This window comes from Malus domestica, chromosome 04 (genome assembly GCF_042453785.1).
Source record: "Malus domestica chromosome 04, GDT2T_hap1".
In the NCBI taxonomy this organism is placed as follows: Eukaryota; Viridiplantae; Streptophyta; class Magnoliopsida; order Rosales; family Rosaceae; genus Malus; species Malus domestica.
The window spans coordinates 30191252-30200285 of record NC_091664.1 but is presented as its reverse complement, the minus strand read 5'-3'; the positions used below and the strand labels follow the sequence as shown (position 1 = coordinate 30200285).

The window sequence follows — 9034 nt, the reverse complement described above, 5'->3', positions numbered from 1 at the left end:
CCATGTGTCTCTTTCCCCCAAAACTCATATCCCCCTCCACCTCTCCCGCCTCAAAGCCCCCACCTTTAATCACTTATCTGCTTTTTTTTCACTAGTTTTCTTAGAAACCCCTGCAACCCAAATACCTGCAAAACCACAACCCGCAACCCACTACCTGCAAAACCACAACCCACAACCCACAACCCAAATACCTGCAACCGTCGCCCGGGGGGGTCGCGAGCTTATCATCGATGGGAAGGGCAGAGGTGCCTAGATGGGTCATCGCAGGGGGGTCACGACAGGTGGATCATCGCGCCGGGGGGTGTTCACAGCAAGTGGGTCATCGTGGGGGGGGGGTCACGACAGGTGGGTCGTTGCGCCAGGGGGGGTGGGTCACTGCAGATGGGTCGTCGCGCGGGGGGGTTTCACAGCAAGTGGGTCGTCGCGATGGGGGAAAGGCAAGTGGGTCTTCGGCGGGAGGGGGAGGGGTTTGGTTTCTTCTTCTTCTGGGGGAGTTACAGATAGGTGGGGGAAATGAAGGGGATTGGGTTCGGGTTGTTCTTGTTTTTTTTTTTTGTTTTTTTAATTTTTTTTAATAGGGTTAATATTATAATATTATTAATGTATAAAAAATTATTATTTTTGCCATGTGGCAGCCACATCAATACAAATGTGGCAGCCACGTCAGCATTTAACAGTCCATTGGATGGAAAATCTAACGGAGGTGTTGTTTTGAAATAAAATAGTACATGAGATATAAAAGTAAAATGTTTTAAAGTTGTTGTATGAGGTTGTAATAACCTCAATACCTAAGGGGCTACTGTGTAATTTACCCTAGAAAAATATTGACATTGTAATTATTTTTACTGTTTTTTCCTTAAATTTGTTTATTCTTTTTACTGTTTTTTTTTTTTCGTTAAAATAAACAGTACTGGAAGCCTTTCATTAAAGTTCTCATGTTAAAGCTCAAGCAAGAAGCACTGTTGTTTTGCAACCCCATTTAAGGAATCCATTGTTTAACAATTTACAAGCAGTAGTGCTGATGAAATTTAGATGATGTTTCTTTTTAATTTTATGGACGCTTTTTTATTATTGATATGGACTCGGAGAATTCAAATTTGTCATGCATGAACAATTATGTAGGTTATAGGTACAGCCTGCAAGGTTTGGATCATTGGATGGGGCCTTAAATTTTTTTGTCTTTCTTTGGGTCATGGGGCCTCTTTCTGGGTCTAAAACCTTCCACAAGTGCTTATTTTTTACAACATTCTTTCTCAATAGACATAATGAATTTGACACCTGTTTCCACTCATTAGGGGTGCAACTCAGGTGGGTCGGGCGGGTTAGACAATCAACCCAACCTTCATAATACGGGTTTTAGTTGGGTTTAATTGAGTTCAAGCTTATTCGAGTTCGTTTGGGTAAGTCCAACTTTACGAGTTCAATCTTTTTTTTTTTGGGTCAAATGTCGAGTTCAATTTTATAACACCGTATGTTGCATGATTTTTCAATTTTGCAACCAAACAACGTCAATATTAGTTAAAATTTCATTTACACATCACCATCCACACAAAAGTTAGAGCAAACAACTTGGAAACTATTTCTAATGTTTCAACCATGCAAAGTTGAAATTAAATTACAAGATGTTTAACAAAGCTTCAACCAAAGGAAATGTAAAAGTAACACTATCATTCATTATCCATATTAAAACCAACAATAAACTTCAAATATAGTCATTCCAAAACTTTCACATAATTTATAATATGATGAGGGATGGGTAATATGTGCATGAGCAAATTCGAGCTCAAAATCGGGTTGGGTTTGGGATGACATGAGCGGCAAGGCATCAACCCTGCCCCCCCCAATAAATGATGGGGTTGACTTCGGGTTGGGTTTTTGGAGGATTTTTCTTCCTTCTAACCCGCCTGATTTGGTTAAAAATCAGGTTGGGAATTAGTTGATTCGGGTTGACCCAACCCCTATTATATCTCTACCACTCATTAATGTATTACAATTACCTACATCATTGGAGATTATAGTGCTTTCTAGCCCTTGCTCTGCCATCTCTCCGTTTCACTCGGTCTCTCTCTTGTCTCTTGAACTCAAAGGCTCGAAATAAGACCCCACCCATCATCTGATCATCTACACCGTCTCAATCAGACCAAATTAAGTTGTAGGATGTACGATTGAAAAATAAATTGTTTTCTAGATTTAGAGATTTTGTTGGACGGTGCGCATTTGGAATGGACGTTGCTGGTGGAGGACATGCAACGCAAGAAGCCTTCCCAGGTCACGTTTTTAGTTTTGCAGCAGCTATTGCTTCTGTTCCCAGTGACACTAAAAAGCTAAGACCAAATTAGTTCTTGATGATCATGGTCTCCCAAGGTAGCTGAATTCAGCTATAAATTGAAAATTATTGACATTGTAATTCTTTTTACCATTTTTTTCCTTAAATTTGTTTATTCTTTATTACCTTTGAGAGCAAACAATAATGTTAAAGCTCAAGCAAGAAGCATGGTTGTTTGTTTTGCAACCCCATTTAAGGAATCCGTTGTTTAACAATTTACAAGCAGTAGTGCTGAATGAAATATAGATGATTTTTCTTTTTAATTTTCTGGACACTTTTTTTATTATTGATATAGACTCAGAGACTGCAAATTTGTCATGCATGAACAATCATGTATGTTATAGGTATAGCCTGCAAGGTTTGGGTCATTGGATGGGGCCTTGAATTTTTTTTATCTTTCTTCGGCTCATGGGGCTTCTTTTTGGGTCTAAAAAACCCCTACCAGCGCTTGTATTTTACAACATTCCCTCCTCGGTAGACATAATGAATTTGACACCTGTCTCCACTCATTAGAGGTGCAACTCGAATGGGTCGGGCATATTAGACTCAACCCAACCTTCATAATACAGGTTTCAGTTGGGTTTAACTGAGTTCAAGCTTATTTGAGTTGGTTCGGGTTAGTCCAACTTTACGAGTTCAATCTTTTTTTTTTTTGAGTCAAATGTCGAGTTCAATTTTATATCATCTTATGCTGCATGATTTTTCAAATTTGCAACCAAACAACGTCAATATCAGTTAAAATTTCGTTTACACATCACCATCCACACAAAATAAACTTCAAATTAAATTACAAGACATTTACCAAAGCTTCAACCAAAAGAAATGTAAAAGTAACACTATCATTCATTATCCATATTAAAACCAACAATAAACTTCAAATATAGTCATTCCAAACTTTCACATAATTTGTAATATGATGAGGGATGGGTACTATGTGCATGAGCGAATTTGAGCTCAAAATCGAGTTGGGTTTGGGATGACATGGGCATCAAGGCATCAACCCAACCCAACCCAATAAATGATGGGGTTGACTTCAAGTTGGGTTTGGGAGGATTTTTCTTTCTTCTAACCCACCTGATTTGGTTCTAAATCAAGTTGCGAATTAGTTGATTCGGGTTGACCCAACCCCTATTGTATCTCTACCACTCATTAATGTATTACAATTACCTACATCATTGGAGATGATAGTGCTTTCTAGCACGACCCAAGTACTAGTCCACCACAGGAAAAAAAAAATTATCATTCGAACAATGTCGCTTAGAAATTTCAAAAGAAAGGTACCTACCATTGTCACTATGACACTGTCAATGATTTGCTCCACCGCAAGCAAGCAACAATACCGATAGCAAAGATACCATCGAAGATCACATGGATGGCTTGTCGACAATTCTAGCACAATTTCCCAAGAGCTCACCAAAACTTCCAAAGAGGTATTTTTGCTCGCATAAGCGGTGGAGAAAATCATTGACAGTGTCGTAGTGACAATGGTTGGTGCCTCTCTATAGAAATTTCTGAGCGACATTGTTCGATTGAGGAATTTAGGGCTTTTTTCTTTTCTTTTATATGGTGGACTGATGTTTAGTTGGGCCAAAAAGGACGTCTTCAATGATGTAGGTAATTGATTAGAATATTGCTTCCTCTCAATATAGAATATCTTTGTTAGTTTCTTCATTGTAAGTTTCTTAACCAACTAATTAGCTTAACTTAATCAAAAAATAAAAAAATCAAGAAATTATTTCAAAGGACACTTCTCTTCCCCCTAATAAACATTTTTGGCTGCCCCATTTCATATATGTTCCATTTTGTTAGTCCTCTGAGAATGAGATGCTTCACAGTATGTGCCTCCTTTCCATAGACAACAATCTCACTTTCTCATATCTTATACCAAATTAAGGACCCAGTTGCCAGCAGTCGCAGATTCCCCCTGCCATTTTTCATATCGACTCATTGGTGCAGGTAGTAGGAGACTCCTCTCATTCACGAAAAAAGCATCCAAAAAAATGAAAAAACTGGCTCTTTTTTTATCTATTTTTATTCGAAGCCATGAGAAATGAAATTTTAAAGCTTTATTTTGCAGTTGTACAACAAATCCTCCACTCTGAAAACCTTATTTTATTTTTATGTGCTAGAAAAGCAAGTTTGTGTTGTGTGTGTCCTACCAAAAACAGTGTGTCAAACATATGGGACATGTTTCTGTGGCCAGTCACATGGTTAGTGTAGCACAGGGAAAAAAACAAAGTACCATATGTATACAAGTTTTGTTCGGTAAGGGCCCTGCCCCCGCCATAGGACCTACATGTATACAATAATTTCAGTGTGACTATCATATCGACATAAGTGATCCTCTGATGTAGAACTATTCATCATATCATGGTGCCTTTAACTATTAACATTATACTTTGAGTATATGACTCCACGATTCGGGACGTGCATGCGCCTCGTCTTTATAGTTAAGATTATAACAAGGTCAACCCCCTATTTGGACTCGGGAAGAAGTTAACAAAGGAAAGTCAACTCTCACAAGTCATGGAAAAATAAATGATCGAAGCAGATCCTCATCATGTAAGCGTAATTTTTTAATACGTACGATGTTATTATGTGAGCTTATAGTGTTTAGAGTAAGTTTTATCAAAATTCAATCTTAATCACACACGTTTTATTAATTTTCTTGTTGGATAATGGGAAAGCAGGAAAGTTTTTCCAAATAATAGAATGTGAGTATATATACAACCTAAAACCTTTTTTTAATTTTCAAAGTTATTTTCTATGTTAGCCTTTAGGACGAAATAATCAATAATATAAATTTCCTTATTCTCGTGGATTTAGTTTTTCATGTGCCATTAAGAATGATATGTATTTCCCGTTTTTAGGTAATCTCATATCTTGTTTTCCTCTCAAATAGATCATTACTAAGAAGAATAAAGAAATTCTTTATGTGTGTGGCATCATGAGAAAAATACCGATACATTGTTTAACTATTCTTCATCCACCTATATGGTATTTATGTGGCGGCAAATATTCGTACATAAATATGAAAATTCGTACTATATATGACGAATTATCAGTGATGTATATATATTTTTTTTTGGATACAAAGTAATGTAAATTTTTCATATCACATATTAAATGTATAAGCGTGTTGTAATCATCGCATGTTACTTTAATATGTGCCGTAATCACTTGCGTCACATATGTCAATTCAGATACCTATTAAGAACATCGTGTGATGAATCAAATATTTTCTCTTTTGTAATCTAAAATTACAATTTTTAACAAATATAAAGTAACTCTTCAGTCAATCACTTTTTCATATTAAACATATAAGATCAATATATACACCCAAGTGTACATCCCAAAAACTAACATAAACGATCTCAAAATCAATTTAAGTCGTGGTGTCCCATTTCAACTTAATAATAATTCAACATGGAGGGCACCAGCACTAAAAGTAAAGTTTTTCCTACCCTGAAATGCAGAGAGCTCGGATGGATCTCAAGATGACACTATCTGAAAGCTTTGCATAAGGGAATGGTGCTCTTGGTATTTTGAGGTTCATTTGCGAAGGAACTATGAATTGATGTGCTTATAAATAATACTCCTTATATTATCAATTGATTTTACATTGAAATTTTAAATTTTTTTCAAATATATTTAAATGTTTAAGATCTTGTAAAGTGCTTCTTGACTAATGTCTAATATTATACGAAGAATATTTATCTGTCTATTCATCTTCCTATTGCTTGCCATATAATATATGAATGACACATCAACAATTATACTGATATTTAATGAAATAGATTGAATCCAGGTAGAGTGATTTCTCCTTTTTTCAATCAAGCGTTTGGTTTGGTCGTGTGAGCGAATCCATGATTAGCAACGACAAGAAAGCTCCGTTAACTATTATGGCAATTCGCCTCTTTCAAGATCTATTAGATTCGAAAAATACCAATTACCATATCCGCCTACCCTTGGTTGAGTGAATCCCAGGCGATCCATCCCTAATCTCTTCGAGACCCTTGGTTTTTTCCTGCTTAGCTGATTTGGGTGTCTTACAATTCTGCAAACTCGATACCCTTGGTTTTTTTCCTGATTAGCGGATTTGGGTGTCTTACAATTCTACAAACAAACATAACAAGAGAAAAAAATTACAAAAGGATGTGTCGGAGACTCAATGTTTCAACTATAGCTCGAGCAAAAAGAAGAAAAATGTCATGTTAAAAAAGGGTGTCTTACAATTATGTTTATATTTTTTCTTTTTATAATGCTATTTATAAAAGGGTGTCTTACAATTCTTTTTGTTTTGTTTCTTTGTATGACGCTACTTATAAAACCGAGTTGAGAAGTTTTACTTATACTAGAAGTTGGAGTCATGTACTCACAGGACTAGCTCTATTGGATATAGATTTTTTTCATGTATAAATTGACGACTCTCTTCAATTCGATGTTTGTATTTAAAATTCCAAACTTAGGCAACAATCTGCAGTACACAATACTTTGCAAAGTATTGCAGAGGATACATAAAAGGATTACTGATAGTAGTTTTATAAGTGAACTTGTTTTGCAGCATTTTCTCGTTTCTGATCAAGGCGATAAATGATTCTAACTCGGCCCCATCAACATTGTGATCAGAAAGACTATTACGCGAAGAACTCAATTGACAAGGCCTACATCAAGAACTCAAGTTATGAAACAAATTAAACATGCAAAAATCAAACAAATATTTGTTATAAAAAAAAAAGAAAAAGAAAGGAGGGAGTACTCAACGAAAAATACTTTTACGAGGAGTGCGCAATTAAATTTTTATTTTAAAGGCAAGTGGCGCCCATTATAATGATAACGAGAATTTTTGTCTCATGAATGATAAACCAATTAGTATGCGATTAATAGGCAGACTGCATACACATCTTTATTGAATCTGCTATCCACGATTCACTCATTTTCTGTGATCAAGTGTCACAAAACTTAAGAAATTTTATCACCAACTTAATCTCATCAAATATAAAAATAATGTTCAGGAGCAAAGTAATTAACAAACGTACACCCAAAGTAACGAGCTTAAGAATTCTGAAAAGAACTTTGAGTCACATGGAGAAAAACTCAACGACTAAAAAATGGCAATGAAGACCTGCAAATGCATTGTGTATTGCATTCCATTTATTATTAAACACCATTACCAAAGGGCAAGACTCGACACACTTCTTAATCGTTCAATATGTTTTCTTCAGCAGCTTCGGCTTAGAGGATGAGATGAATAGAGGTTTATATGGTTTGTCCTTGGGACGTAGAGGTTTATATGGTTTGTCCTTGGGACGTTCAGGACACTTTTCCGACCAATGGAGACCAATAATCCTACAGTAGTTACAATATGCGACAATAAGACGTCCCTTCGAGGAACCACCAGGGTGGGCACAACGGTTGGGGTTTTTGTAGAGTCTACGAGTAAAAAGACCACAAACTACACCATAGCCATCGCCAACAATAGCGCCTGGTGGGACACCATTCCAATATGGGCAGGCCGAACTGAAGTGTTCATTTTCCTTACGGCAAACTCTACAGCGCCCGAAATTACGTTCTTCTTGTTCAGCTCTTCCCTCGATCTGGAGTTGAGCCTTAGAGTCTCCAACGTCTTTTAGTAAACATTTTTGTTTTTCTGTTTGTTAGCAGTTCCATTGTTAAATACAAGAACAAGAAGCAAATCACACGTATAGAGGTTATAACCATAGCATAATTTTTCTTGCAACACAGTATGTATACTACAGAGTCTTAAGAAACATGTAACGAGCCAATTACACAATTATTAAGTAGCAATTGAGTTGAATAGAACTGTGAATCTGAAGAACGTTAGATCCATGGGAGATGTTGAGGGTTATTTATATTACTCAATTAGTCAAATAAAAAAAGATTCAAGGTAATCTTCCCAGCACAAACCCTAAAACAAAAATCAAAAGCCATACCATGATTAGGTCTCTGGATATGGAGGACTTCTCGTTGGGGTTTCTCCACGGGCCCGGATCTCACACGATACTTGGATTTGGGTTTGGCTCCGAATTTGTAATTGGATTTGGCTTTCACTTTTGTCTTGGCGTCGTCGTCAGAGAGAAAGAGAGATTGCACAAGTAGGGTTTTAGCGTGAGGGAGGTGAGACTTGGATTTCGGTTTGGTTCTAGTTTTTTCTTTGGATTTGGCCATGGCTTTCCACGAAGAAAAGACGGCAGAGAGAGTCAAGAGAGAGATTTTCACAAATTAGGGTTTTAGCGTTATTTGGATTGTCAATGGTGATGTATAAATAGGGAGAGAGCCGACTTCGATCGGTTAAAAAGTGAATTTAAATTGCCTCTTTTGTTATTTCGATAAAATTAAAATTAAAAATTAAAAAAAAAAAACTTCCAAAATATTCTGATTTTTTTATAATTAATTACTCAAATTACATATATCATGCCAGGCAATTTATCGAAAGGAAGATACATAGCCCTATAGAATTTGTATGCTTTTAGTTCGATGCTTTATTAGTTAGGCCATCTCGAACCGAAATGATTAAATATGTTCCCGTTTAGAATCTATAGTCCTACAAAAATTTATTTTAAAATGAACAGTATCAGGTCATGCTCATATATGCGACAATAATTCGATGTACGAGATCCAGGGCAAACAATAACCCAACAATGTCTCTTGCAAAGACAATTTCGTATAGATTTTCCTAGAGTCCTT

General features: G+C 36.3%; 1 long non-coding RNA gene across 2 annotated transcripts; it reads right to left on the bottom strand.

Moving 5' to 3' along the window:
* Window positions 1-6754: 6754 nt before the first annotated feature.
* LOC108171593 (uncharacterized) lies at window positions 6755-8585 on the bottom strand. Of its 2 annotated transcripts, XR_011579844.1 has the most exons (3): window positions 8281-8585; window positions 7824-7976; window positions 6755-6903 (listed from the first exon to the last, which is right to left on the bottom strand). It is a non-coding gene; the product is annotated as an uncharacterized lncRNA (long non-coding RNA). The 2 variants fall into 2 exon arrangements; XR_011579845.1 differs by lacking the exon at window positions 6755-6903 and having other exon boundaries at window positions 7451-7976.
* Between the last annotated feature and the right edge of the window lie 449 nt (window positions 8586-9034).